We start from the raw sequence: 23,658 nt of genomic DNA on the forward strand, positions 1-23,658 counted from the left end.
GGTCACTGATGAACATTAAATACATTTTGGAGGCAGTTTAAATTTCTTGATGAATATCAGAATATGTATTAGGCAGTTCAATGTTACATGCATTAAAGTCTCAAGAATGAAGAAAACTCCTATTCTGTCAAACGAGTATTATTTAAACAGAGCTTTAAGATCCATAGCAATGACCCTGACGTGATTTGAACACGCACCCTTCTGATCTGGAGTCAGACGCGCTACCGTTGCGCCACAGAGTCTGAAAATATAGATTGCAAAAAATGCAAAACTCAGAGGGGTCACTGGTGATTATAAAATACATTTTGGAGGCACTTTCAATTTCTTGAGGAATATCAGAATATGTATTAGGCAGTTCAATGTTCGTGTTAGATGCATTCAATTCTCAAGACTGAAGAAAACTCCTATTCTGTCAAACGAGTATTATTTAAACAGAGCTTTAAGATCCATAACAATGACCCTGACGTGATTTGAACACGCACCCTTCTGATCTGGAGTCAGACGCGCTACCGTTGCGCCACAGAGTCTGAAAACATAATTTGCAAAAAACTCAAAACACAGAGGGGTCACTGATGAACATAAAATACATTTTGGAGGCAGTTTAAATTTCTTGATGAATATCAGAATATGTATTAGGCAGTTCAATGTTACATGCATTAAAGTCTCAAGAATGAAGAAAACTCCTATTCTGTCAGACGAGTATTATTTAAACCAAACTTTAAGATCCATAACAATGACCCTGACGTGATTTGAACACGCACCCTTCTGATCTGGAGTCAGACGCGCTACCGTTGCGCCACAGAGTCCATTCTTTCCAGTTTTCGAAAGAATTTAGCACTTTCTGAAGTCTGTTTATATTTCTTCATGAATATCAACGTATTTATTAGGCAGTTCAATGTCTATTTTTGAGGGGATAAACTCTGCAGAACTAGAATAAATCCCCTATTGTGTTGGACAGTCAATTAAATAGAGATTTAGGATGCAAAACTATGACCCTGACGTGATTTGAACACGCACCCTTCTGATCTGGAGTCAGACCCACTACCGTTGCGCCACAGAGTCTGAAAACATAGATTGCAAAAAATTCAAAACTCAGAGGGGTCACTGGTGATTATAAAATACATTTTGGAGGCACTTTCAATTTCTTGAGGAATATCAGAATATGTATTAGGCAGTTCAATGTTCGTGTTAGATGCATTCAATTCTCAAGACTGAAGAAAACTCATATTCTGTCAAACGAGTATTATTTAAACAGAGCTTTAAGATCCATAACAATGACCCTGACGTGATTTGAACACGCACCCTTCTGATCTGGAGTCAGACGCGCTACCGTTGCGCCACAGAGTCCATTCTTTCCAGATTTCGAAAGAATTTAGCACTTTCTGAAGTCTGTTTATATTTCTTCATGAATATCAACGTATTTATTAGGCAGTTCAATGTTTGGTTTTGAGGGCATAAACTCAGCAGAACTAGAATAAATCCCCTATTGTGTTGGACAGTCAATTAAATAGAGATTTAGGATGCAAAACTATGACCCTGACGTGATTTGAACACGCACCCTTCTGATCTGGAGTCAGACGCGCTACCGTTGCGCCACAGAGTCCATTCTTTCCAGATTTCGAAAGAATTTAGCACTTTCTGAAGTCTGTTTATATTTCTTCATGAATATCAACGTATTTATTAGGCAGTTCAATGTTTGGTTTTGAGGGCATAAACTCTGCAGAACTAGAAGAAATCCCCTATTGTGTTGGACAGTCAATTAAATAGAGATTTAGGATGCAAAACTATGACCCTGACGTGATTTGAACACGCAACCTTCTGATCTGGAGTCAGACGCGCTACCGTTGCGCCACAGAGTCTGTAAACATAACTTGCAAAAAACTCAAAACACAGAGGGGTCACTGATGAACATAAAATACATTTTGGAGGCAGTTTAAATTTCTTGATGAATATCAGAATATGTATTAGGCAGTTCAATGTTACATGCATTAAAGTCTCAAGACTGAAGAAAACTCCTATTCTGTCAGACGAGTATTATTTAAACAGAGCTTTAGAATCGATAACATTGACCCTGACGTGATTTGAACACGCACCCTTCTGATCTGGAGTCAGACCCGCTACCGTTGCGCCACAGAGTCTGAAAACATAGATTGCAAAAAATTCAAAACTCAGAGGGGTCACTGGTGATTATAAAATACATTTTGGAGGCACTTTCAATTTCTTGAGGAATATCAGAATATGTATTAGGCAGTTCAATTTTCGTGTTAGATGCATTCAATTCTCAAGACTGAAGAAAACTCATATTCTGTCAAACGAGTATTATTTAAACAGAGCTTTAAGATCCATAACAATGACCCTGACGTGATTTGAACACGCACCCTTCAGATCTGGAGTCAGACGCGCTACCGTTGCGCCACAGAGTCTATTCTTTCCAGATTTCGAAAGAATTTAGCACTTTCTGAAGTCTGTTTATATTTCTTCATGAATATCAACGTATTTATTAGGCAGTTCAATGTTTGGTTTTGAGGGCATAAACTCTGCAGAACTAGAAGAAATCCCCTATTGTGTTGGACAGTCAATTAAATAGAGATTTAGGATGCAAAACTATGACCCTGACGTGATTTGAACACGCAACCTTCTGATCTGGAGTCAGACGCGCTACCGTTGCGCCACAGAGTCTGTAAACATAACTTGCAAAAAACTCAAAACACAGAGGGGTCACTGATGAACATAAAATACATTTTGGAGGCAGTTTAAATTTCTTGATGAATATCAGAATATGTATTAGGCAGTTCAATGTTACATGCATTAAAGTCTCAAGACTGAAGAAAACTCCTATTCTGTCAGACGAGTATTATTTAAACAGAGCTTTAGGATCCATAACATTGACCCTGACGTGATTTGAACACGCACCCTTCTGATCTGGAGTCAGACGCGCTACCGTTGCGCCACAGAGTCTGAAAACATAGATTGCAAAAAATGCAAAACTCAGAGGGGTCACTGATGATTATAAAATACATTTTGGAGGCACTTTCAATTTCTTGATGAATATCAGAATATGTATTAGGCAGTTCAATGTTCGTGTTAGATGCATTCAATTCTCAAGACTGAAGAAAACTCCTATTCTGTCAGACGAGTATTATTTAAACCAAACTTTAAGATCTATAACAATGACCCTGACGTGATTTGAACACGCACCCTTCTGATCTGGAGTCAGACACGCTACCGTTGCGCCACAGAGTCTGAAAACATAGATTGCAAAAAATGCAAAACTCAGAGGGGTCACTGGTGATTATAAAATACATTTTGGAGGCACTTTCAACTTCTTGAGGAATATCAGAATATGTATTAGGCAGTTCAATGTTCGTGTTAGATGCATTCAATTCTCAAGACTGAAGAAAACTCCTATTCTGTCAAACGAGTATTATTTAAACAGAGCTTTAAGATCCATAACAATGACCCTGACGTGATTTGAACACGCACCCTTCTGATCTGGAGTCAGACGCGCTACCGTTACGCCACATAGTCCATTCTTTCCAGATTTCGAAAGAATTTAGCACTTTCCGAAGTCTGTTCATATTTCTTCATGATTATCAACGTATTTATTAGGCAGTTCAATGTCTGGTTTTGAGGGGATAAACTCTGCAGAACTAGAATAAATCCCCTATTGTGTTGGACAGTCAATTAAATAGAGATTTAGGATGCAAAACTATGACCCTGACATGATTTGAAAACGCACCCTTCTGTTTTGGAGTCAGACGCGCTACCGTGGCGCCACAGAGTCTGAAAACATAGATTGCAAAAAATGCAAAACTCAGAGGGGTCACTGGTGATTATAAAATACATTTTGGAGGCACTTTCAATTTCTTGAGGAATATCAGAATATGTATTAGGCAGTTCAATGTTCGTGTTAGATGCATTCAATTCTCAAGACTGAAGAAAACTCCTATTCTGTCAAACGAGTATTATTTAAACAGAGCTTTAAGATCCATAACAATGACCCTGACGTGATTTGAACACGCACCCCTCTGATCTGGAGTCAGACGCGCTACCGTTGCGCCACAGAGTCTGTAAACATAACTTGCAAAAAACTCAAAACACAGAGGGGTCACTGATGAACATTAAATACATTTTGGAGGCAGTTTAAATTTCTTGATGAATATCAGAATATGTATTAGGCAGTTCAATGTTACATGCATTAAAGTCTCAAGAATGAAGAAAACTCCTATTCTGTCAAACGAGTATTATTTAAACAGAGCTTTAAGATCCATAGCAATGACCCTGACGTGATTTGAACACGCACCCTTCTGATCTGGAGTCAGACGCGCTACCGTTGCGCCACAGAGTCTGAAAATATAGATTGCAAAAAATGCAAAACTCAGAGGGGTCACTGGTGATTATAAAATACATTTTGGAGGCACTTTCAATTTCTTGAGGAATATCAGAATATGTATTAGGCAGTTCAATGTTCGTGTTAGATGCATTCAATTCTCAAGACTGAAGAAAACTCCTATTCTGTCAAACGAGTATTATTTAAACAGAGCTTTAAGATCCATAACAATGACCCTGACGTGATTTGAACACGCACCCTTCTGATCTGGAGTCAGACGCGCTACCGTTGCACCACAGAGTCTGAAAACATAATTTGCAAAAAACTCAAAACACAGAGGGGTCACTGATGAACATAAAATACATTTTGGAGGCAGTTTAAATTTCTTGATGAATATCAGAATATGTATTAGGCAGTTCAATGTTACATGCATTAAAGTCTCAAGAATGAAGAAAACTCCTATTCTGTCAGACGAGTATTATTTAAACCAAACTTTAAGATCCATAACAATGACCCTGACGTGATTTGAACACGCACCCTTCTGATCTGGAGTCAGACGCGCTACCGTTGCGCCACAGAGTCCATTCCTTCCAGTTTTCGAAAGAATTTAGCACTTTCTGAAGTCTGTTTATATTTCTTCATGAATATCAACGTATTTATTAGGCAGTTCAATGTCTATTTTTGAGGGGATAAACTCTGCAGAACTAGAATAAATCCCCTATTGTGTTGGACAGTCAATTAAATAGAGATTTAGGATGCAAAACTATGACCCTGACGTGATTTGAACACGCACCCTTCTGATCTGGAGTCAGACCCACTACCGTTGCGCCACAGAGTCTGAAAACATAGATTGCAAAAAATTCAAAACTCAGAGGGGTCACTGGTGATTATAAAATACATTTTGGAGGCACTTTCAATTTCTTGAGGAATATCAGAATATGTATTAGGCAGTTCAATGTTCGTGTTAGATGCATTCAATTCTCAAGACTGAAGAAAACTCATATTCTGTCAAACGAGTATTATTTAAACAGAGCTTTAAGATCCATAACAATGACCCTGACGTGATTTGAACACGCACCCTTCTGATCTGGAGTCAGACGCGCTACCGTTGCGCCACAGAGTCCATTCTTTCCAGATTTCGAAAGAATTTAGCACTTTCTGAAGTCTGTTTATATTTCTTCATGAATATCAACGTATTTATTAGGCAGTTCAATGTTTGGTTTTGAGGGCATAAACTCAGCAGAACTAGAATAAATCCCCTATTGTGTTGGACAGTCAATTAAATAGAGATTTAGGATGCAAAACTATGACCCTGACGTGATTTGAACACGCACCCTTCTGATCTGGAGTCAGACGCGCTACCGTTGCGCCACAGAGTCCATTCTTTCCAGATTTCGAAAGAATTTAGCACTTTCTGAAGTCTGTTTATATTTCTTCATGAATATCAACGTATTTATTAGGCAGTTCAATGTTTGGTTTTGAGGGCATAAACTCTGCAGAACTAGAAGAAATCCCCTATTGTGTTGGACAGTCAATTAAATAGAGATTTAGGATGCAAAACTATGACCCTGACGTGATTTGAACACGCAACATTCTGATCTGGAGTCAGACGCGCTACCGTTGCGCCACAGAGTCTGTAAACATAACTTGCAAAAAACTCAGAACACAGAGGGGTCACTGATGAACATAAAATACATTTTGGAGGCAGTTTAAATTTCTTGATGAATATCAGAATATGTATTAGGCAGTTCAATGTTACATGCATTAAAGTCTCAAGACTGAAGAAAACTCCTATTCTGTCAGACGAGTATTATTTAAACAGAGCTTTAGAATCGATAACATTGACCCTGACGTGATTTGAACACGCACCCTTCTGATCTGGAGTCAGACCCGCTACCGTTGCGCCACAGAGTCTGAAAACATAGATTGCAAAAAATTCAAAACTCAGAGGGGTCACTGGTGATTATAAAATACATTTTGGAGGCACTTTCAATTTCTTGAGGAATATCAGAATATGTATTAGGCAGTTCAATTTTCGTGTTAGATGCATTCAATTCTCAAGACTGAAGAAAACTCATATTCTGTCAAACGAGTATTATTTAAACAGAGCTTTAAGATCCATAACAATGACCCTGACGTGATTTGAACACGCACCCTTCAGATCTGGAGTCAGACGCGCTACCGTTGCGCCACAGAGTCTATTCTTTCCAGATTTCGAAAGAATTTAGCACTTTCTGAAGTCTGTTTATATTTCTTCATGAATATCAACGTATTTATTAGGCAGTTCAATGTTTGGTTTTGAGGGCATAAACTCTGCAGAACTAGAATAAATCCCCTATTGTGTTGGACAGTCAATTAAATAGAGATTTAGGATGCAAAACTATGACCCTGACGTGATTTGAACACGCAACCTTCTGATCTGGAGTCAGACGCGCTACCGTTGCGCCACAGAGTCTGTAAACATAACTTGCAAAAAACTCAAAACACAGAGGGGTCACTGATGAACATAAAATACAGTTTGGAGGCAGTTTAAATTTCTTGATGAATATCAGAATATGTATTAGGCAGTTCAATGTTACATGCATTAAAGTCTCAAGAATGAAGAAAACTCCTATTCTGTCAGACGAGTATTATTTAAACAGAGCTTTAGGATCCATAACATTGACCCTGACGTGATTTGAACACGCACCCTTCTGATCTGGAGTCAGACGCTCTACCGTTGCGCCACAGAGTCTGAAAACATAGATTGCAAAAAATGCAAAACTCAGAGGGGTCACTGATGATTATAAAATACATTTTGGAGGCACTTTTAATTTCTTGATGAATATCAGAATATGTATTAGGCAGTTCAATGTTCGTGTTAGATGCATTCAATTCTCAAGACTGAAGAAAACTCCTATTCTGTCAGACGAGTATTATTTAAACCAAACTTTAAGATCTATAACAATGACCCTGACGTGATTTGAACACGCACCCTTCTGATCTGGAGTCAGACACGCTACCGTTGCGCCACAGAGTCTGAAAACATAGATTGCAAAAAATGCAAAACTCAGAGGGGTCACTGGTGATTATAAAATACATTTTGGAGGCACTTTCAACTTCTTGAGGAATATCAGAATATGTATTAGGCAGTTCAATGTTCGTGTTAGATGCATTCAATTCTCAAGACTGAAGAAAACTCCTATTCTGTCAAACGAGTATTATTTAAACAGAGCTTTAAGATCCATAACAATGACCCTGACGTGATTTGAACACGCACCCCTCTGATCTGGAGTCAGACGCGCTACCGTTGCGCCACAGAGTCTGTAAACATAACTTGCAAAAAACTCAAAACACAGAGGGGTCACTGATGAACATTAAATACATTTTGGAGGCAGTTTAAATTTCTTGATGAATATCAGAATATGTATTAGGCAGTTCAATGTTACATGCATTAAAGTCTCAAGAATGAAGAAAACTCCTATTCTGTCAGACAAGTATTATTTAAACAGAGCTTTAGGATCCATAACATTGACCCTGACGTGATTTGAACACGCACCCTTCTGATCTGGAGTCAGACGCGCTACCGTTGCGCCACAGAGTCTGAAAACATAGATTGCAAAAAATGCAAAACTCAGAGGGGTCACTGGTGATTATAAAATACATTTTGGAGGCACTTTCAATTTCTTGATGAATATCAGAATATGTATTAGGCAGTTCAATGTTCGTGTTAGATGCATTCAATTCTCAAGACTGAAGAAAACTCCTATTCTGTCAAACGAGTATTATTTAAACAGAGCTTTAAGATCCATAACAATGACCCTGACGTGATTTGAACACGCACCCCTCTGATCTGGAGTCAGACGCGCTACCGTTGCGCCACAGAGTCTGTAAACATAACTTGCAAAAAACTCAAAACACAGAGGGGTCACTGATGAACATAAAATACATTTTGGAGGCAGTTTAAATTTCTTGATGAATATCAGAATATGTATTAGGCAGTTCAATGTTACATGCATTAAAGTCTCAAGAATGAAGAAAACTCCTATTCTGTCAGACAAGTATTATTTAAACAGAGCTTTAGGATCCATAACATTGACCCTGACGTGATTTGAACACGCACCCTTCTGATCTGGAGTCAGACGCGCTACCGTTGCGCCACAGAGTCTGAAAACATAGATTGCAAAAAATGCAAAACTCAGAGGGGTCACTGATGATTATAAAATACATTTTGGAGGCACTTTCAATTTCTTGATGAATATCAGAATATGTATTAGGCAGTTCAATGTTCGTGTTAGATGCATTCAATTCTCAAGACTGAAGAAAACTCCTATTCTGTCAAACGAGTATTATTTAAACAGAGCTTTAAGATCCATAGCAATGACCCTGACGTGATTTGAACACGCACCCTTCTGATCTGGAGTCAGACGCGCTACCGTTGCGCCACAGAGTCCATTCTTTCCAGATTTCGAAAGAATTTAGCACTTTCTGAAGTCTGTTTATATTTCTTCATGAATATCAACGTATTTATTAGGCAGTTCAATGTCTATTTTTGAGGGGATAAACTCTGCAGAACTAGAATAAATCCCCTATTGTGTTGGACAGTCAATTAAATAGAGATTTAGGATGCAAAACTATGACCCTGACGTGATTTGAACACGCACCCTTCTGATCTGGAGTCTGACGCGCTACCGTTGCGCCACAGAGTCTGAAAACTTAGTTTGCAAAAAACTCGAGAGGTCACTGATGAACATAAAATACATTTTGGAGGCAGTTTAAATTTCTTGATGAATATCAGATTATGTATTAGGCAGTTCAATGTTACATGCATTAAAGTCTCAAGAATGAAGAAAACTCCTATTCTGTCAGTCGAGTATTATTTAAACAGAGCTTTAGGATCCATAACATTGACCCTGACGTGATTTGAACACGCACCCTTCTGATCTGGAGTCAGACACGCTACCGTTGCGCCACAGAGTCTGAAAACATAGATTGCAAAAAATGCAAAACTCAGAGGGGTCACTGGTGATTATAAAATACATTTTGGAGGCACTTTCAACTTCTTGAGGAATATCAGAATATGTATTAGGCAGTTCAATGTTCGTGTTAGATGCATTCAATTCTCAAGACTGAAGAAAACTCCTATTCTGTCAAACGAGTATTATTTAAACAGAGCTTTAAGATCCATAACAATGACCCTGACGTGATTTGAACACGCACCCTTCTGATCTGGAGTCAGACGCGCTACCGTTGCGCCACAGAGTCTGAAAACATAGATTGCAAAAAATGCAAAACTCAGAGGGGTCACTGATGATTATAAAATACATTTTGGAGGCACTTTCAATTTCTTGAGGAATATCAGAATATGTATTAGGCAGTTCAATGTTCGTGTTAGATGCATTCAATTCTCAAGACTGAAGAAAACTCCTATTCTGTCAAACGAGTATTATTTAAACAGAGCTTTAAGATCCATAACAATGACCCTGATGTGATTTGAACACGCACCCTTCTGATCTGGAGTCAGACGCACTACCGTTGCGCCACAGAGTTCATTCTTTCCAGTTTTCGAAAGAATTTAGCACTTTCTGAAGTCTGTTTATATTTCTTCATGAATATCAACGTATTTATTAGGCAGTTCAATGTCTGGTTTTGAGGGGATAAACTCTGCAGAACTAGAAGAAATCCCCTATTGTGTTGGACAGTCAATTAAATAGAGATTTAGGATGCAAAACTATGACACTGACGTGATTTGAACACGCACCCTTCTGATCTGGAGTCAGACGCGCTACCGTTGCGCCACAGAGTCTGTAAACATAACTTGCAAAAAACTCAAAACACAGAGGGGTCACTGATGAACATAAAATACATTTTGGAGGCAGTTTAAATTTCTTGATGAATATCAGAATATGTATTAGGCAGTTCAATGTTACATGCATTAAAGTCTCAAGACTGAAGAAAACTCCTATTCTGTCAGACGAGTATTATTTAAACAGAGCTTTAGGATCCATAACATTGACCCTGACGTGATTTGAACACGCACCCTTCTGATCTGGAGTCAGACGCGCTACCGTTGCGCCACAGAGTCTAAAAACATAGATTGCAAAAAATGCAAAACTCAGAGGGGTCACTGATGATTATAAAATACATTTTGGAGGCACTTTCAATTTCTTGAGGAATATCAGAATATGTATTAGGCAGTTCAATGTTCGTGTTAGATGCATTCAATTCTCAAGACTGAAGAAAACTCATATTCTGTCAAACGAGTATTATTTAAACAGAGCTTTAAGATCCATAACAATGACCCTGACGTGATTTGAACACGCACCCTTCTGATCTGGAGTCAGACGCGCTACCGTTGCGCCACAGAGTCTGAAAACATAGTTTGCAAAAAACTCAAAACTCAGAGAGGTCACTGATGAACATAAAATACATTTTGGAGGCAGTTTAAATTTCTAGATTAATATCAGAATATGTATTAGGCAGTTCAATGTTACATGCATTAAAGTCTCAAGAATGAAGAAAACTCCTATTCTGTCAGACGAGTATTATTTAAACAGAGCTTTAGAATCCATAACATTGACCCTGACGTGATTTGAACACGCACCCTTCTGATCTGGAGTCAGACGCGCTACCGTTGCGCCACAGAGTCCATTCTTTCCAGATTTCGAAAGAATTTAGCACTTTCTGAAGTCTGTTAATATTTCTTCATGAATATCAACGTATTTATTAGGCAGTTCAATGTCTGGTTTTGAGGGGATAAACTCTGCAGAACTAGAAGAAATCCCCTATTGTGTTGGACAGTCAATTAAATAGAGATTTAGGATGCAAAACTATGACCCTGACGTGATTTGAACACGCACCCTTCTGATCTGGAGTCAGAGGCGCTACCGTTGCGCCAGAGTCTGTAAACATAACTTGCAAAAAACTCAAAACACAGAGGGGTCACTGATGAACATAAAATACATTTTGGAGGCAGTTTAAATTTCTTGATGAATATCAGAATATGTATTAGGCAGTTCAATGTTACATGCATTAAAGTCTCAAGAATGAAGAAAACTCCTAATCTGTCAGACAAGTATTATTTAAACAGAGCTTTAGGATCCATAACATTGACCCTGACGTGATTTGAACACGCACCCTTCTGATCTGGAGTCAGACACGCTACCGTTGCGCCACAGAGTCTGAAAACATAGATTGCAAAAAATGCAAAACTCAGAGGGGTCACTGGTGATTATAAAATACATTTTGGAGGCACTTTCAACTTCTTGATGAATATCAGAATATGTATTAGGCAGTTCAATGTTCGTGTTAGATGCATTCAATTCTCAAGACTGAAGAAAACTCCTATTCTGTCAAACGAGTATTATTTAAACAGAGCTTTAGGATCCATAACAATGACCCTGACGTGATTTGAACACGCACCCTTCTGATCTGGATGTCAGACGCGCTACCGTTGCGCCACAGAGTCTGAAAACATAGATTGCAAAAAATGCAAAACTCAGAGGGGTCACTGGTGATTATAAAATACATTTTGGAGGCACTTTCAATTTCTTGAGGAATATCAGAATATGTATTAGGCAGTTCAATGTTCGTGTTAGATGCATTCAATTCTCAAGACTGAAGAAAACTCCTATTCTGTCAAACGAGTATTATTTAAACAGAGCTTTAAGATCCATAACATTGACCCTGACGTGATTTGAACACGCACCCTTCTGATCTGGAGTCAGACGCGCTACCGTTGCGCCACAGAGTCTGAAAACATAGATTGCAAAAAATGCAAAACTCAGAGGGGTCACTGGTGATTATAAAATACATTTTGGAGGCACTTTCAACTTCTTGAGGAATATCAGAATATGTATTAGGCAGTTCAATGTTCGTGTTAGATGCATTCAATTCTCAAGACTGAAGAAAACTCCTATTCTGTCAAACGAGTATTATTTAAACAGAGCTTTAAGATCCATAACAATGACCCTGACGTGATTTGAACACGCACCCTTCTGATCTGGAGTCAGAGGCGCTACCGTTGCGCCAGAGTCTGTAAACATAACTTGCAAAAAACTCAAAACACAGAGGGGTCACTGATGAACATAAAATACATTTTGGAGGCAGTTTAAATTTCTTGATGAATATCAGAATATGTATTAGGCAGTTCAATGTTACATGCATTAAAGTCTCAAGAATGAAGAAAACTCCTAATCTGTCAGACAAGTATTATTTAAACAGAGCTTTAGGATCCATAACATTGACCCTGACGTGATTTGAACACGCACCCTTCTGATCTGGAGTCAGACACGCTACCGTTGCGCCACAGAGTCTGAAAACATAGATTGCAAAAAATGCAAAACTCAGAGGGGTCACTGGTGATTATAAAATACATTTTGGAGGCACTTTCAACTTCTTGAGGAATATCAGAATATGTATTAGGCAGTTCAATGTTCGTGTTAGATGCATTCAATTCTCAAGACTGAAGAAAACTCCTATTCTGTCAAACGAGTATTATTTAAACAGAGCTTTAAGATCCATAACAATGACCCTGACGTGATTTGAACACGCACCCTTCTGATCTGGAGTCAGACGCGCTACCGTTGCGCCACAGAGTCTGAAAACATAGATTGCAAAAAATGCAAAACTCAGAGGGGTCACTGATGATTATAAAATACATTTTGGAGGCACTTTCAATTTCTTGAGGAATATCAGAATATGTATTAGGCAGTTCAATGTTCGTGTTAGATGCATTCAATTCTCAAGACTGAAGAAAACTCCTATTCTGTCAAACGAGTATTATTTAAACAGAGCTTTAAGATCCATAACAATGACCCTGACGTGATTTGAACACGCACCCTTCTGATCTGGAGTCAGACGCGCTACCGTTGCGCCACAGAGTTCATTCTTTCCAGTTTTCGAAAGAATTTAGCACTTTCTGAAGTCTGTTAATATTTCTTCATGAATATCAACGTATTTATTAGGCAGTTCAATGTCTGGTTTTGAGGGGATAAACGCTGCAGAACTAGAAGAAATCCCCTATTGTGTTGGACAGTCAATTAAATAGAGATTTAGGATGCAAAACCATGTCCCTGATGTGATTTGAACACGCACCCTTCTGATCTGGAGTCAGACGCACTACCGTTGCGCCACAGAGTCTGTAAACATAACTTGCAAAAAACTCAAAACACAGAGGGGTCACTGATGAACATAAAATACATTTTGGAGGCAGTTTAAATTTCTTGATGAATATCAGAATATGTATTAGGCAGTTCAATGTTACATGCATTAAAGTCTCAAGACTGAAGAAAACTCCTATTCTGTCAGACGAGTATTATTTAAACAGAGCTTTAGGATCCATAACATTGACCCTGACGTGATTTGAACACGCACCCTTCTGATCTGGAGTCAGACGCGCTACCGTTGCGCCACAGAGTCTAAAACATAGATTGCAAAAAATGCAAAACTCAGAGGGGTCACTGATGATTATAAAATACATTTTGGAGGCACTTTCAATTTCTTGAGGAATATCAGAATATGTATTAGGCAGTTCAATGTTCGTGTTAGATGCATTCAATTCTCAAGACTGAAGAAAACTCCTATTCTGTCAAACGAGTATTATTTAAACAGAGCTTTAAGATCCATAACAATGACCCTGACGTGATTTGAACACGCACCCTTCTGGTCTGGAGTCAGACGCGCTACCGTTGCGCCACAGAGTCTGAAAACATAGTTTGCAAAAAACTCAAAACTCAGAGAGGTCACTGATGAACATAAAATACATTTTGGAGGCAGTTTAAATTTCTAGATTAATATCAGAATATGTATTAGGCAGTTCAATGTTACATGCATTAAAGTCTCAAGAATGAAGAAAACTCCTATTCTGTCAGACGAGTATTATTTAAACAGAGCTTTAGAATCCATAACATTGACCCTGACGTGATTTGAACACGCACCCTTCTAATCTGGAGTCAGAAGCGCTACCGTTGCGCCACAGAGTCCATTCTTTCCAGATTTCGAAAGAATTTAGCACTTTCTGAAGTCTGTTAATATTTCTTCATGAATATCAACGTATTTATTAGGCAGTTCAATGTCTGGTTTTGAGGGGATAAACTCTGCAGAACTAGAAGAAATCCCCTATTGTGTTGGACAGTCAATTAAATAGAGATTTAGGATGCAAAACTATGACCCTGACGTGATTTGAACACGCACCCTTCTGATCTGGAGTCAGAGGCGCTACCGTTGCGCCAGAGTCTGTAAACATAACTTGCAAAAAACTCAAAACACAGAGGGGTCACTGATGAACATAAAATACATTTTGGAGGCAGTTTAAATTTCTTGATGAATATCAGAATATGTATTAGGCAGTTCAATGTTACATGCATTAAAGTCTCAAGAATGAAGAAAACTCCTAATCTGTCAGACAAGTATTATTTAAACAGAGCTTTAGGATCCATAACATTGACCCTGACGTGATTTGAACACGCACCCTTCTGATCTGGAGTCAGACACGCTACCGTTGCGCCACAGAGTCTGAAAACATAGATTGCAAAAAATGCAAAACTCAGAGGGGTCACTGGTGATTATAAAATACATTTTGGAGGCACTTTCAACTTCTTGAGGAATATCAGAATATGTATTAGGCAGTTCAATGTTCGTGTTAGATGCATTCAATTCTCAAGACTGAAGAAAACTCCTATTCTGTCAAACGAGTATTATTTAAACAGAGCTTTAAGATCCATAACAATGACCCTGACGTGATTTGAACACGCACCCTTCTGATCTGGAGTCAGACGCGCTACCGTTGCGCCACAGAGTCTGAAAACATAGATTGCAAAAAATGCAAAACTCAGAGGGGTCACTGGTGATTATAAAATACATTTTGGAGGCACTTTCAATTTCTTGAGGAATATCAGAATATGTATTAGGCAGTTCAATGTTCGTGTTAGATGCATTCAATTCTCAAGACTGAAGAAAACTCCTATTCTGTCAAACGAGTATTATTTAAACAGAGCTTTAAGATCCATAACATTGACCCTGACGTGATTTGAACACGCACCCTTCTGATCTGGAGTCAGACGCGCTACCGTTGCGCCACAGAGTCTGAAAACATAGATTGCAAAAAATGCAAAACTCAGAGGGGTCACTGGTGATTATAAAATACATTTTGGAGGCACTTTCAATTTCTTGAGGAATATCAGAATATGTATTAGGCAGTTCAATGTTCGTGTTAGATGCATTCAATTCTCAAGACTGAAGAAAACTCCTATTCTGACAAACGAGTATTATTTAAACAGAGCTTTAAGATCCATAACAATGACCCTGACGTGATTTGAACACGCACCCTTCTGATCTGGAGTCAGAGGCGCTACCGTTGCGCCAGAGTCTGTAAACATAACTTGCAAAAAACTCAAAACACAGAGGGGTCACTGATGAACATAAAATACATTTTGGAGGCAGTTTAAATTTCTTGATGAATATCAGAATATGTATTAGGCAGTTCAATGTTACATGCATTAAAGTCTCAAGAATGAAGAAAACTCCTATTCTGTCAGACGAGTATTATTTAAACAGAGCTTTAGGATCCATAACATTGACCCTGACGTGATTTGAACACGCACCCTTCTGATCTGGAGTCAGACGCGCTACCGTTGCGCCACAGAGTCTGAAAACATAGATTGCAAAAAATGCAAAACTCAGAGGGGTCACTGGTGATTATAAAATACATTTTGGAGGCACTTTCAATTTCTTGATGAATATCAGAATATGTATTAGGCAGTTCAATGTTCGTGTTAGATGCATTCAATTCTCAAGACTGAAGAAAACTCCTATTCTGTCAAACGAGTATTATTTAAACAGAGCTTTAAGATCCATAACAATGACCCTGACGTGATTTGAACACGCACCCTTCTGATCTGGAGTCAGACGCGCTACCGTTGCGCCACAGAGTCTGTAAACATAACTTGCAAAAAACTCAAAACACAGAGGGGTCACTGATGAACATTAAATACATTTTGGAGGCAGTTTAAATTTCTTGATGAATATCAGAATATGTATTAGGCAGTTCAATGTTACATGCATTAAAGTCTCAAGAATGAAGAAAACTCCTATTCTGTCAGTCGAGTATTATTTAAACAGAGCTTTAGGATCCATAACATTGACCCTGACTTGATTTGAACACGCACCCTTCTGATCTGGAGTCAGACGCGCTACCGTTGCGCCACAGAGTCTGAAAACATAGATTGCAAAAAATGCAAAACTCAGAGGGGTCACTGATGATTATAAAATACATTTTGGAGGCACTTTCAATTTCTTGATGAATATCAGAATATGTATTAGGCAGTTCAATGTTCGTGTTAGATGCATTCAATTCTCAAGACTGAAGAAAACTCCTATTCTGTCAAACGAGTATTATTTAAACAGAGCTTTAAGATCCATAACAATGACCCTGACGTGATTTGAACACGCACCCTTCTGATCTGGAGTCAGACGCGCTACCGTTGCGCCACAGAGTCCATTCTTTCCAGATTTCGAAAGAATTTAGCACTTTCTGAAGTCTGTTTATATTTCTTCATGAATATCAACGTATTTATTAGGCAGTTCAATGTCTATTTTTGAGGGGATAAACTCTGCAGAACTAGAATAAATCCCCTATTGTGTTGGACAGTCAATTAAATAGAGATTTAGGATGCAAAACTATGACCCTGACGTGATTTGAACACGCACCCTTCTGATCTGGAGTCTGACGCGCTACCGTTGCGCCACAGAGTCTGAAAACTTAGTTTGCAAAAAACTCAAAACTCAGAGAGGTCACTGATGAACATAAAATACATTTTGGAGGCAGTTTAAATTTCTTGATGAATATCAGAATATGTATTAGGCAGTTCAATGTTACATGCATTAAAGTCTCAAGAATGAAGAAAACTCCTATTCTGTCAGTCGAGTATTATTTAAACAGAGCTTTAGGATCCATAACTATGACCCTGACGTGATTTGAACACGCACCCTTCTGATCTGGAGTCAGACGCGCTACCGTTGCACCACAGAGTCTGAAAACATAATTTGCAAAAAACTCAAAACACAGAGGGGTCACTGATGAACATAAAATACATTTTGGAGGCAGTTTAAATTTCTTGATGAATATCAGAATATGTATTAGGCAGTTCAATGTTACATGCATTAAAGTCTCAAGACTGAAGAAAACTCCTATTCTGTCAGACGAGTATTATTTAAACAGAGCTTTAGGATCCATAACATTGACCCTGACGTGATTTGAACACGCACCCTTCTGATCTGGAGTCAGACGCGCTACCGCCACAGAGTCTGAAAACATAGATTGCAAAAAATGCAAAACTCAGAGGGGTCACTGATGATTATAAAATACATTTTGGAGGCACTTTCAATTTCTTGAGGAATATCAGAATATGTATTAGGCAGTTCAATGTTCGTGTTAGATGCATTCAATTCTCAAGACTGAAGAAAACTCCTATTCTGTCAAACGAGTATTATTTAAACAGAGCTTTAAGATCCATAACAATGACCCTGATGTGATTTGAACACGCACCCTTCTGATCTGGAGTCAGACGCACTACCGTTGCGCCACAGAGTTCATTCTTTCCAGTTTTCGAAAGAATTTAGCACTTTCTGAAGTCTGTTAATATTTCTTCATGAATATCAACGTATTTATTAGGCAGTTCAATGTCTGGTTTTGAGGGGATAAACTCTGCAGAACTAGAAGAAATCCCCTATTGTGTTGGACAGTCAATTAAATAGAGATTTAGGATGCAAAACTATGACCCTGACGTGATTTGAACACGCACCCTTCTGATCTGGAGTCAGACGCGCTACCGTTGCGCCACAGAGTCTGTAAACATAACTTGCAAAAAACTCAAAACACAGAGGGGTCACTGATGAACATAAAATACATTTTGGAGGCAGTTTAAATTTCTTGATGAATATCAGAATATGTATTAGGCAGTTCAATGTTACATGCATTAAAGTCTCAAGACTGAAGAAAACTCCTATTCTGTCAGACGAGTATTATTTAAACAGAGCTTTAGGATCCATAACATTGACCCTGACGTGATTTGAACACGCACCCTTCTGATCTGGAGTCAGACGCGCTACCGTTGCGCCACAGAGTCTAAAAACATAGATTGCAAAAAATGCAAAACTCAGAGGGGTCACTGATGATTATAAAATACATTTTGGAGGCACTTTCAATTTCTTGAGGAATATCAGAATATGTATTAGGCAGTTCAATGTTCGTGTTAGATGCATTCAATTCTCAAGACTGAAGAAAACTCATATTCTGTCAAACGAGTATTATTTAAACAGAGCTTTAAGATCCATAACAATGACCCTGACGTGATTTGAACACGCACCCTTCTGATCTGGAGTCAGACGCGCTACCGTTGCGCCACAGAGTCTGAAAACATAGTTTGCAAAAAACTCAAAACTCAGAGAGGTCACTGATGAACATAAAATACATTTTGGAGGCAGTTTAAATTTCTAGATTAATATCAGAATATGTATTAGGCAGTTCAATGTTACATGCATTAAAGTCTCAAGAATGAAGAAAACTCCTATTCTGTCAGACGAGTATTATTTAAACAGAGCTTTAGAATCCATAACATTGACCCTGACGTGATTTGAACACGCACCCTTCTGATCTGGAGTCAGACGCGCTACCGTTGCGCCAGAGTCCATTCTTTCCAGATTTCGAAAGAATTTAGCACTTTCTGAAGTCTGTTTATATTTCTTCATGAATATCAACGTATTTATTAGGCAGTTCAATGTCTGGTTTTGAGGGGATAAACTCTGCAGAACTAGAAGAAATCCCCTATTGTGTTGGACAGTCAATTAAATAGAGATTTAGGATGCAAAACTATGACCCTGACGTGATTTGAACACGCACCCTTCTGATCTGGAGTCAGAGGCGCTACCGTTGCGCCAGAGTCTGTAAACATAACTTGCAAAAAACTCAAAACACAGAGGGGTCACTGATGAACATAAAATACATTTTGGAGGCAGTTTAAATTTCTTGATGAATATCAGAATATGTATTAGGCAGTTCAATGTTACATGCATTAAAGTCTCAAGAATGAAGAAAACTCCTAATCTGTCAGACAAGTATTATTTAAACAGAGCTTTAGGATCCATAACATTGACCCTGACGTGATTTGAACACGCACCCTTCTGATCTGGAGTCAGACACGCTACCGTTGCGCCACAGAGTCTGAAAACATAGATTGCAAAAAATTCAAAACTCAGAGGGGTCACTGGTGATTATAAAATACATTTTGGAGGCACTTTCAACTTCTTGAGGAATATCAGAATATGTATTAGGCAGTTCAATGTTCGTGTTAGATGCATTCAATTCTCAAGACTGAAGAAAACTCCTATTCTGTCAAACGAGTATTATTTAAACAGAGCTTTAAGATCCATAACAATGACCCTGACGTGATTTGAACACGCACCCTTCTGATCTGGTAGTCAGACGCGCTACCGTTGCGCCACAGAGTCTGAAAACATAGATTGCAAAAAATGCAAAACTCAGAGGGGTCACTGGTGATTATAAAATACATTTTGGAGGCACTTTCAACTTCTTGAGGAATATCAGAATATGTATTAGGCAGTTCAATGTTCGTGTTAGATGCATTCAATTCTCAAGACTGAAGAAAACTCCTATTCTGTCAAACGAGTATTATTTAAACAGAGCTTTAAGATCCATAACAATGACCCTGACGTGATTTGAACACGCACCCTTCTGATCTGGTGTCAGACGCGCTACCGTTGCGCCACAGAGTCTGAAAACATAGATTGCAAAAAATGCAAAACTCAGAGGGGTCACTGGTGATTATAAAATACATTTTGGAGGCACTTTCAACTTCTTGAGGAATATCAGAATATGTATTAGGCAGTTCAATGTTCGTGTTAGATGCATTCAATTCTCAAGACTGAAGAAAACTCCTATTCTGTCAAACGAGTATTATTTAAACAGAGCTTTAAGATCCATAACAATGACCCTGACGTGATTTGAACACGCACCCTTCTGATCTGGAGTCAGAGGCGCTACCGTTGCGCCAGAGTCTGTAAACATAACTTGCAAAAAACTCAAAACACAGAGGGGTCACTGATGAACATAAAATACATTTTGGAGGCAGTTTAAATTTCTTGATGAATATCAGAATATGTATTAGGCAGTTCAATGTTACATGCATTAAAGTCTCAAGAATGAAGAAAACTCCTAATCTGTCAGACAAGTATTATTTAAACAGAGCTTTAGGATCCATAACATTGACCCTGACGTGATTTGAACACGCACCCTTCTGATCTGGAGTCAGACGCGCTACCGTTGCGCCACAGAGTCTGAAAACATAGATTGCAAAAAATGCAAAACTCAGAGGGGTCACTGGTGATTATAAAATACATTTTGGAGGCACTTTCAACTTCTTGAGGAATATCAGAATATGTATTAGGCAGTTCAATGTTCGTGTTAGATGCATTCAATTCTCAAGACTGAAGAAAACTCCTATTCTGTCAAACGAGTATTATTTAAACAGAGCTTTAAGATCCATAACAATGACCCTGACGTGATTTGAACACGCACCCTTCTGATCTGGAGTCAGACGCGCTACCGTTGCGCCACAGAGTCTGAAAACATAGATTGCAAAAATTGCAAAACTCAGAGGGGTCACTGATGAACATAAAATACATTTTGGAGGCACTTTCAATTTCTTGAGGAATATCAGAATATGTATTAGGCAGTTCAATGTTCGTGTTAGATGCATTCAATTCTCAAGACTGAAGAAAACTCCTATTCTGTCAAACGAGTATTATTTAAACAGAGCTTTAAGATCCATAACAATGACCCTGATGTGATTTGAACACGCACCCTTCTGATCTGGAGTCAGACGCACTACCGTTGCGCCACAGAGTTCATTCTTTCCAGTTTTCGAAAGAATTTAGCACTTTCTGAAGTCTGTTAATATTTCTTCATGAATATCAACGTATTTATTAGGCAGTTCAATGTCTGGTTTTGAGGGGATAAACTCTGCAGAACTAGAAGAAATCCCCTATTGTGTTGGACAGTCAATTAAATAGAGATTTAGGATGCAAAACTATGACACTGACGTGATTTGAACACGCACCCTTCTGATCTGGAGTCAGACGCGCTACCGTTGCGCCACAGAGTCTGTAAACATAACTTGCAAAAAACTCAAAACACAGAGGGGTCACTGATGAACATAAAATACATTTTGGAGGCAGTTTAAATTTCTTGATGAATATCAGAATATGTATTAGGCAGTTCAATGTTACATGCATTAAAGTCTCAAGACTGAAGAAAACTCCTATTCTGTCAGACGAGTATTATTTAAACAGAGCTTTAGGATCCATAACATTGACCCTGACGTGATTTGAACACGCACCCTTCTGATCTGGAGTCAGACGCGCTACCGTTGCGCCACAGAGTCTGAAAACATAGATTGCAAAAAATGCAAAACTCAGAGGGGTCACTGATGATTATAAAATACATTTTGGAGGCACTTTCAATTTCTTGAGGAATATCAGAATATGTATTAGGCAGTTCAATGTTCGTGTTAGATGCATTCAATTCTCAAGACTGAAGAAAACTCATATTCTGTCAAACGAGTATTATTTAAACAGAGCTTTAAGATCCATAACAATGACCCTGACGTGATTTGAACACGCACCCTTCTGGTCTGGAGTCAGACGCGCTACCGTTGCGCCACAGAGTCTGAAAACATAGTTTGCAAAAAACTCAAAACTCAGAGAGGTCACTGATGAACATAAAATACATTTTGGAGGCAGTTTAAATTTCTAGATTAATATCAGAATATGTATTAGGCAGTTCAATGTTACATGCATTAAAGTCTCAAGAATGAAGAAAACTCCTATTCTGTCAGACGAGTATTATTTAAACAGAGCTTTAGAATCCATAACATTGACCCTGACGTGATTTGAACACGCACCCTTCTAATCTGGAGTCAGAAGCGCTACCGTTGCGCCACAGAGTCCATTCTTTCCAGATTTCGAAAGAATTTAGCACTTTCTGAAGTCTGTTAATATTTCTTCATGAATATCAACGTATTTATTAGGCAGTTCAATGTCTGGTTTTGAGGGGATAAACTCTGCAGAACTAGAAGAAATCCCCTATTGTGTTGGACAGTCAATTAAATAGAGATTTAGGATGCAAAACTATGACCCTGACGTGATTTGAACACGCACCCTTCTGATCTGGAGTCAGAGGCGCTACCGTTGCGCCAGAGTCTGTAAACATAACTTGCAAAAAACTCAAAACACAGAGGGGTCACTGATGAACATAAAATACATTTTGGAGGCAGTTTAAATTTCTTGATGAATATCAGAATATGTATTAGGCAGTTCAATGTTACATGCATTAAAGTCTCAAGAATGAAGAAAACTCCTAATCTGTCAGACAAGTATTATTTAAACAGAGCTTTAGGATCCATAACATTGACCCTGACGTGATTTGAACACGCACCCTTCTGATCTGGAGTCAGACACGCTACCGTTGCGCCACAGAGTCTGAAAACATAGATTGCAAAAAATGCAAAACTCAGAGGGGTCACTGGTGATTATAAAATACATTTTGGAGGCACTTTCAACTTCTTGAGGAATATCAGAATATGTATTAGGCAGTTCAATGTTCGTGTTAGATGCATTCAATTCTCAAGACTGAAGAAAACTCCTATTCTGTCAAACGAGTATTATTTAAACAGAGCTTTAAGATCCATAACAATGACCCTGACGTGATTTGAACACGCACCCTTCTGATCTGGAGTCAGACGCGCTACCGTTGCGCCACAGAGTCTGAAAACATAGATTGCAAAAAATGCAAAACTCAGAGGGGTCACTGGTGATTATAAAATACATTTTGGAGGCACTTTCAATTTCTTGAGGAATATCAGAATATGTATTAGGCAGTTCAATGTTCGTGTTAGATGCATTCAATTCTCAAGACTGAAGAAAACTCCTATTCTGTCAAACGAGTATTATTTAAACAGAGCTTTAAGATCCATAACATTGACCCTGACGTGATTTGAACACGCACCCTTCTGATCTGGAGTCAGACGCGCTACCGTTGCGCCACAGAGTCTGAAAACATAGATTGCAAAAAATGCAAAACTCAGAGGGGTCACTGGTGATTATAAAATACATTTTGGAGGCACTTTCAACTTCTTGAGGAATATCAGAATATGTATTAGGCAGTTCAATGTTCGTGTTAGATGCATTCAATTCTCAAGACTGAAGAAAACTCCTATTCTGACAAACGAGTATTATTTAAACAGAGCTTTAAGATCCATAACAATGACCCTGAC

The 23,658-nt window shown here is 38.5% G+C and overlaps 1 protein-coding gene and 71 non-coding genes across 72 annotated transcripts in view; 1 reads left to right on the top strand and 71 right to left on the bottom strand.

Moving 5' to 3' along the window:
• Positions 1-23,658, top strand: part of fermt3b (fermitin family member 3b) — an 85,491-nt gene that overhangs the window by 5,184 nt on the left and 56,649 nt on the right. The window lies entirely within an intron of this gene.
• Positions 171-242, bottom strand: trnaw-cca. The gene has a single exon. It is a non-coding gene; the product is annotated as a tRNA-Trp (tRNA).
• Positions 456-527, bottom strand: trnaw-cca. Its single transcript has one exon. It is a non-coding gene; the product is annotated as a tRNA-Trp (tRNA).
• Positions 735-806, bottom strand: trnaw-cca. The gene has a single exon. It is a non-coding gene; the product is annotated as a tRNA-Trp (tRNA).
• Positions 991-1,062, bottom strand: trnaw-cca. The gene has a single exon. It is a non-coding gene; the product is annotated as a tRNA-Trp (tRNA).
• On the bottom strand, positions 1,276-1,347 carry trnaw-cca. Its single transcript has one exon. It is a non-coding gene; the product is annotated as a tRNA-Trp (tRNA).
• Positions 1,532-1,603, bottom strand: trnaw-cca. The gene has a single exon. It is a non-coding gene; the product is annotated as a tRNA-Trp (tRNA).
• trnaw-cca lies at positions 1,788-1,859 on the bottom strand. Its single transcript has one exon. It is a non-coding gene; the product is annotated as a tRNA-Trp (tRNA).
• trnaw-cca lies at positions 2,067-2,138 on the bottom strand. The gene has a single exon. It is a non-coding gene; the product is annotated as a tRNA-Trp (tRNA).
• Positions 2,352-2,423, bottom strand: trnaw-cca. The gene has a single exon. It is a non-coding gene; the product is annotated as a tRNA-Trp (tRNA).
• trnaw-cca lies at positions 2,608-2,679 on the bottom strand. Its single transcript has one exon. It is a non-coding gene; the product is annotated as a tRNA-Trp (tRNA).
• On the bottom strand, positions 2,887-2,958 carry trnaw-cca. Its single transcript has one exon. It is a non-coding gene; the product is annotated as a tRNA-Trp (tRNA).
• On the bottom strand, positions 3,172-3,243 carry trnaw-cca. The gene has a single exon. It is a non-coding gene; the product is annotated as a tRNA-Trp (tRNA).
• trnaw-cca lies at positions 3,457-3,528 on the bottom strand. The gene has a single exon. It is a non-coding gene; the product is annotated as a tRNA-Trp (tRNA).
• trnaw-cca lies at positions 3,998-4,069 on the bottom strand. The gene has a single exon. It is a non-coding gene; the product is annotated as a tRNA-Trp (tRNA).
• trnaw-cca lies at positions 4,277-4,348 on the bottom strand. The gene has a single exon. It is a non-coding gene; the product is annotated as a tRNA-Trp (tRNA).
• trnaw-cca lies at positions 4,562-4,633 on the bottom strand. Its single transcript has one exon. It is a non-coding gene; the product is annotated as a tRNA-Trp (tRNA).
• Positions 4,841-4,912, bottom strand: trnaw-cca. Its single transcript has one exon. It is a non-coding gene; the product is annotated as a tRNA-Trp (tRNA).
• On the bottom strand, positions 5,097-5,168 carry trnaw-cca. The gene has a single exon. It is a non-coding gene; the product is annotated as a tRNA-Trp (tRNA).
• trnaw-cca lies at positions 5,382-5,453 on the bottom strand. Its single transcript has one exon. It is a non-coding gene; the product is annotated as a tRNA-Trp (tRNA).
• Positions 5,638-5,709, bottom strand: trnaw-cca. Its single transcript has one exon. It is a non-coding gene; the product is annotated as a tRNA-Trp (tRNA).
• Positions 5,894-5,965, bottom strand: trnaw-cca. The gene has a single exon. It is a non-coding gene; the product is annotated as a tRNA-Trp (tRNA).
• On the bottom strand, positions 6,173-6,244 carry trnaw-cca. Its single transcript has one exon. It is a non-coding gene; the product is annotated as a tRNA-Trp (tRNA).
• On the bottom strand, positions 6,458-6,529 carry trnaw-cca. Its single transcript has one exon. It is a non-coding gene; the product is annotated as a tRNA-Trp (tRNA).
• Positions 6,714-6,785, bottom strand: trnaw-cca. The gene has a single exon. It is a non-coding gene; the product is annotated as a tRNA-Trp (tRNA).
• Positions 6,993-7,064, bottom strand: trnaw-cca. The gene has a single exon. It is a non-coding gene; the product is annotated as a tRNA-Trp (tRNA).
• On the bottom strand, positions 7,278-7,349 carry trnaw-cca. The gene has a single exon. It is a non-coding gene; the product is annotated as a tRNA-Trp (tRNA).
• Positions 7,563-7,634, bottom strand: trnaw-cca. The gene has a single exon. It is a non-coding gene; the product is annotated as a tRNA-Trp (tRNA).
• trnaw-cca lies at positions 7,842-7,913 on the bottom strand. Its single transcript has one exon. It is a non-coding gene; the product is annotated as a tRNA-Trp (tRNA).
• Positions 8,127-8,198, bottom strand: trnaw-cca. The gene has a single exon. It is a non-coding gene; the product is annotated as a tRNA-Trp (tRNA).
• Positions 8,406-8,477, bottom strand: trnaw-cca. Its single transcript has one exon. It is a non-coding gene; the product is annotated as a tRNA-Trp (tRNA).
• On the bottom strand, positions 8,691-8,762 carry trnaw-cca. The gene has a single exon. It is a non-coding gene; the product is annotated as a tRNA-Trp (tRNA).
• On the bottom strand, positions 8,947-9,018 carry trnaw-cca. Its single transcript has one exon. It is a non-coding gene; the product is annotated as a tRNA-Trp (tRNA).
• On the bottom strand, positions 9,218-9,289 carry trnaw-cca. The gene has a single exon. It is a non-coding gene; the product is annotated as a tRNA-Trp (tRNA).
• On the bottom strand, positions 9,503-9,574 carry trnaw-cca. Its single transcript has one exon. It is a non-coding gene; the product is annotated as a tRNA-Trp (tRNA).
• trnaw-cca lies at positions 10,044-10,115 on the bottom strand. Its single transcript has one exon. It is a non-coding gene; the product is annotated as a tRNA-Trp (tRNA).
• Positions 10,323-10,394, bottom strand: trnaw-cca. The gene has a single exon. It is a non-coding gene; the product is annotated as a tRNA-Trp (tRNA).
• trnaw-cca lies at positions 10,608-10,679 on the bottom strand. Its single transcript has one exon. It is a non-coding gene; the product is annotated as a tRNA-Trp (tRNA).
• Positions 10,887-10,958, bottom strand: trnaw-cca. The gene has a single exon. It is a non-coding gene; the product is annotated as a tRNA-Trp (tRNA).
• trnaw-cca lies at positions 11,420-11,491 on the bottom strand. The gene has a single exon. It is a non-coding gene; the product is annotated as a tRNA-Trp (tRNA).
• Positions 11,991-12,062, bottom strand: trnaw-cca. The gene has a single exon. It is a non-coding gene; the product is annotated as a tRNA-Trp (tRNA).
• trnaw-cca lies at positions 12,553-12,624 on the bottom strand. The gene has a single exon. It is a non-coding gene; the product is annotated as a tRNA-Trp (tRNA).
• Positions 12,838-12,909, bottom strand: trnaw-cca. Its single transcript has one exon. It is a non-coding gene; the product is annotated as a tRNA-Trp (tRNA).
• trnaw-cca lies at positions 13,123-13,194 on the bottom strand. The gene has a single exon. It is a non-coding gene; the product is annotated as a tRNA-Trp (tRNA).
• trnaw-cca lies at positions 13,658-13,729 on the bottom strand. The gene has a single exon. It is a non-coding gene; the product is annotated as a tRNA-Trp (tRNA).
• On the bottom strand, positions 13,942-14,013 carry trnaw-cca. The gene has a single exon. It is a non-coding gene; the product is annotated as a tRNA-Trp (tRNA).
• On the bottom strand, positions 14,221-14,292 carry trnaw-cca. Its single transcript has one exon. It is a non-coding gene; the product is annotated as a tRNA-Trp (tRNA).
• Positions 14,754-14,825, bottom strand: trnaw-cca. The gene has a single exon. It is a non-coding gene; the product is annotated as a tRNA-Trp (tRNA).
• On the bottom strand, positions 15,039-15,110 carry trnaw-cca. The gene has a single exon. It is a non-coding gene; the product is annotated as a tRNA-Trp (tRNA).
• Positions 15,324-15,395, bottom strand: trnaw-cca. Its single transcript has one exon. It is a non-coding gene; the product is annotated as a tRNA-Trp (tRNA).
• On the bottom strand, positions 15,886-15,957 carry trnaw-cca. Its single transcript has one exon. It is a non-coding gene; the product is annotated as a tRNA-Trp (tRNA).
• Positions 16,171-16,242, bottom strand: trnaw-cca. The gene has a single exon. It is a non-coding gene; the product is annotated as a tRNA-Trp (tRNA).
• On the bottom strand, positions 16,450-16,521 carry trnaw-cca. Its single transcript has one exon. It is a non-coding gene; the product is annotated as a tRNA-Trp (tRNA).
• trnaw-cca lies at positions 16,735-16,806 on the bottom strand. Its single transcript has one exon. It is a non-coding gene; the product is annotated as a tRNA-Trp (tRNA).
• trnaw-cca lies at positions 16,991-17,062 on the bottom strand. Its single transcript has one exon. It is a non-coding gene; the product is annotated as a tRNA-Trp (tRNA).
• Positions 17,270-17,341, bottom strand: trnaw-cca. Its single transcript has one exon. It is a non-coding gene; the product is annotated as a tRNA-Trp (tRNA).
• Positions 18,085-18,156, bottom strand: trnaw-cca. Its single transcript has one exon. It is a non-coding gene; the product is annotated as a tRNA-Trp (tRNA).
• trnaw-cca lies at positions 18,364-18,435 on the bottom strand. Its single transcript has one exon. It is a non-coding gene; the product is annotated as a tRNA-Trp (tRNA).
• trnaw-cca lies at positions 18,649-18,720 on the bottom strand. Its single transcript has one exon. It is a non-coding gene; the product is annotated as a tRNA-Trp (tRNA).
• trnaw-cca lies at positions 18,928-18,997 on the bottom strand. Its single transcript has one exon. It is a non-coding gene; the product is annotated as a tRNA-Trp (tRNA).
• On the bottom strand, positions 19,459-19,530 carry trnaw-cca. Its single transcript has one exon. It is a non-coding gene; the product is annotated as a tRNA-Trp (tRNA).
• Positions 19,744-19,816, bottom strand: trnag-acc. Its single transcript has one exon. It is a non-coding gene; the product is annotated as a tRNA-Gly (tRNA).
• Positions 20,030-20,101, bottom strand: trnaw-cca. Its single transcript has one exon. It is a non-coding gene; the product is annotated as a tRNA-Trp (tRNA).
• Positions 20,592-20,663, bottom strand: trnaw-cca. The gene has a single exon. It is a non-coding gene; the product is annotated as a tRNA-Trp (tRNA).
• Positions 20,877-20,948, bottom strand: trnaw-cca. The gene has a single exon. It is a non-coding gene; the product is annotated as a tRNA-Trp (tRNA).
• Positions 21,418-21,489, bottom strand: trnaw-cca. The gene has a single exon. It is a non-coding gene; the product is annotated as a tRNA-Trp (tRNA).
• Positions 21,697-21,768, bottom strand: trnaw-cca. Its single transcript has one exon. It is a non-coding gene; the product is annotated as a tRNA-Trp (tRNA).
• On the bottom strand, positions 21,982-22,053 carry trnaw-cca. The gene has a single exon. It is a non-coding gene; the product is annotated as a tRNA-Trp (tRNA).
• On the bottom strand, positions 22,261-22,332 carry trnaw-cca. Its single transcript has one exon. It is a non-coding gene; the product is annotated as a tRNA-Trp (tRNA).
• Positions 22,794-22,865, bottom strand: trnaw-cca. Its single transcript has one exon. It is a non-coding gene; the product is annotated as a tRNA-Trp (tRNA).
• On the bottom strand, positions 23,079-23,150 carry trnaw-cca. Its single transcript has one exon. It is a non-coding gene; the product is annotated as a tRNA-Trp (tRNA).
• Positions 23,364-23,435, bottom strand: trnaw-cca. The gene has a single exon. It is a non-coding gene; the product is annotated as a tRNA-Trp (tRNA).

The sequence above is a fragment of the Cyclopterus lumpus genome, chromosome 10 (assembly GCF_009769545.1).
Source record: "Cyclopterus lumpus isolate fCycLum1 chromosome 10, fCycLum1.pri, whole genome shotgun sequence".
Classification (NCBI taxonomy): Eukaryota; Metazoa; Chordata; class Actinopteri; order Perciformes; family Cyclopteridae; genus Cyclopterus; species Cyclopterus lumpus.